Raw genomic sequence first — 3,593 nt, forward strand, 5'->3', positions numbered from 1 at the left:
TATATATATATATATATATATATATATATATATATATATATACGTACATATATTTATTAAGTTTCTACTGTCAGTTTTGCTAAATAAAAATCCTTGCTGAATAAAAGTATTACTTAAAGAAGAAAAACCCCCCAGAAAATTAATTAACTAGTTAATTACAAAACAGAATAATTATTATTTTAATTATCCAGATTTATAGCATCACTTCTGGTCCCCACTGCATTTAATCAAACATATAATAAATAGATCAGTCATATGATTTTTAAAATCAATTTAATTTCTCAATGCCCATTTTAAAATCCTGTTAACTGATGTAAAATAATACTGTAAAATAATGTACTTATTTGCTGATTAATCGGTGTGTTCCCATTTGATCAGATACAGGTAAGATAGATTATAGTTCGTGTCATCCCGTAAGATTCGTGTTTTGAGACCGTAAGATCAGATCAGTTATGTCATTCAGAAGAGGAGAAAGAGAATTGTTCTCAGTAAGCCTCGTACAGCCTGCACTGTACTGAACCGCAGTTGAGTCAGTCACAAAACAGCAGCTTTACATAAGGGATTTAATTACACAACAGCTCTTACATAAGCTAGGCCAATCATATTACAGATCTTACTTTCATGTCTTTACTGATATGAAGATGACAGCTGATGGGCTGATGTATAAGTGCTCATGCCATAGATCAATATAAGACTGACAGAAATGTTAGCTGATGAAGTTGTGGAAAATGATGATTTATGCCTTAAAAGATTTTGACTCATTATCAAAGTTGGCATTATCAAACACAGTCATGACAGTTTAGACGCCATCAACTGAAAGCCGTATTTTTGTTAAATTCATAAAACAGCTGTAAACTCAATAAAGGGGAAGCCTGCTGGGTGAGACATTTGTACGTTGGCGGTCTGCTTAGTCTTAACGTCTTTAGTGCTGTGGGAATAAACTGTGGCCTGCTGATCAAACTAAACGTCTTGGGATTTACTAGGTCATAGGGTCAAATAATGGATAAAAGAAGGAAATAACCTTGTGCTCTTTTCTCGCTCTATTTTTCTGCCTTCTTCTTTTGTCTCGTCCTTCCTTGGGTTTCTGTCTTAAGTGGCTGGAAGTAGATAGCTCGAGACTACTTTAAAATAGGTTCTTACCTTTCCTGTCTGTCGTTCTGTCTCTCGTTCTATCTATTGTTCAATCCATCCATCTGTTGAAAAATAGCTGAAAGATAGAACTGAACGTCTATAGCTATAATTTACTGATAATGGATATTGTATTTAAGTCAATAATTTCATACAAGGCAATAATCTTGTATGAAATTATCAAATTGTGTTTGTAATTGGGTGTTTAAATTTCTTTCTTCTTCTTCTTTTTTGCAAGTGAACTCACACCTCTTTTAAGTCATCTTTAATACTGTTTTCAGGAACTCTGAGTGTCCATAATCTTAGGTCACCTGTCCTACTTTTATGAAAGTAGTACAAAGATTTAACTAATATCACAAGAAAATGCACATTTGTGGAGAGTGAGTATACACACATTTCTGAGATGTTCAGTTGGAGCTTTCGTATACATGCCAAAATGTCATTCTGAGCCTTGCATGTGTGCCTGCACTCAGCACTGGAGATCCAACTAGACAGCCAATAAGAGTCTCACCTCATCAGATGTTTTTTCATGTTCTTCAAGCTCTAATCAAATGTGTGACTTGTACTGTACCAGTGTGTGTCTTATTTTCTTGTCAAAGGCCAATCTGTGAAGGGCCACCTGCCACGGTGGTGAGTAGAATTGGCAAAATTACCCACATTAGGCTGGTGGTGGGTGTCAATTATGCACCCTGGTGGTGACAAATAAGAAACTTCCATTATAAGGCTATGTATGGAGTGTGATATTACTGGAGTCTCAGTAGCTACGTCTTCATACACCCGAATAATCCGTTGATAATTGGACTGAAACACCTCAATCGATCTGAATGAAATTTTGATCTAATTTAAAGGGTTGGTGTAGGCCTGAAATAAGCCAATCAACAGGAAAAAAAGAAGCATGTAAATGCTTAAATCTTGAGTTTTCTCAATTGAATTAAAAAATAATTTGCACACATGCACAGTGCCATAACATGTATGTTTAAACGCAATTTATGTGAGATGAACGTGTGTATGTTTTATGTTTCATGTCTTATGAACTGGCTAGTGAAAATGTACTAAATATTTACTTCTGATATATAAATGTCAGTTTCTCTTGGGTAGGTCCAGTGACATTATTCTGATGGCTTTCTCCGGTTGTGAACACAGCAACTGGGCACTGCATATGAGCTGAAGTTTTGTTTGGAATACATATAAACTAATATATGAATCAGACTGCATCGTTTAGGGTTCATATAAACAGTACTGTCAGAATCTGAAATGGGTTTGGATTCATTCCGATTGGAATAAAGGAGGTTTCTTCCATCATTCCAGGCTCAGGAGCAAGAAGAAATGTTGTGCAAGCTCACAATACTTTTGTAGCACACCAACCATCATGATTTAAAATGAAAAATGCAGTTTGTTGATGTGTTCCAAAATAAAAATCCCACTGAAAATAATTACAAACCTCATGTTCTGGTGTAAATTTTTAATCGTGCATTGATTTTTATCCCGTTAAAAGGAACTGAAAAGTAATGCAATGCAACCACTGTGTTTGAGCGTGCGAGACGTGTGGGTGTCTTGAAAAGTTATCTTCAGGGGTTCCCACCACTCTCCGCAAGCTCTTTCTGATGTTCCTGTCACTAAGAGTAAAGCACCTCTAAATTACTGTCAGTATAACGCAATTACCTTACAGAGAAAGATAGAGAGAGAGAGAAATAGAGTTGCAATGCCCATCTGCTGTTTCTCTGCTGTACGTGTAGGATCTAAAATGGCTCATACAAACAGTATGACACAACAGATGTGATACAGCCGTGTGACAGGTTTTATTTATTCTTTAATAATTTTTTTTAAGCAGAAGTTCTGTTGATGAGAGCTCCAACTCCTAAACGAGTTAGCATTGATCTGACTCCACTTGCTCGATCTGTACTCCTCCTCTGCGACAACTTGAGAATACTCAACTGAACATATGCACGCATAATTAACTGTATCCCCACACGGTCATACTGACATATACCATACATTTCACAGCGCTTAAAGCGGTGTTGTCAAGGCTTCTTACACTTCAACGTGAGAGTTTATTCTGCACAATTAAATAAATCGAGAGCCGGAAGCTGAAATAAACCTTCATGTCCATGTGAATCATAGCACCTGTGATACTCGCTGATGTTGTAAACACAGTTTTATCAGGAGATAAAGAGTGTCGGGTCATATGAAGTAGGGTGGAAGCGTCTGTGCTTTTTAAGAATAGCAAAAAACATCGGGGGTTTTTTTGTACAAAAATAATTTTCTTTTTCTGAGTTTCTTGCAAACACACAGAGACCTTAAAGTTAAAGGAATAGTTCAGCCAGTTTTCTGATAATCTCCTCACTCCCAGGCCATCCAAGATGAGTTTGTTTTTTATCAGAACAAACTTGCTGAAATGTAGCATTACATCACTTGCTCACCATTGGATCCTCTGCAGTGAATGGGTGCTGTTAGAGTTCAAACAG

The sequence above is a fragment of the Sinocyclocheilus grahami genome, unplaced genomic scaffold (genome assembly GCF_001515645.1).
Source record: "Sinocyclocheilus grahami isolate Dianchi unplaced genomic scaffold, SAMN03320097.WGS_v1.1 scaffold748.1, whole genome shotgun sequence".
Lineage (NCBI taxonomy): Eukaryota > Metazoa > Chordata > Actinopteri > Cypriniformes > Cyprinidae > Sinocyclocheilus > Sinocyclocheilus grahami.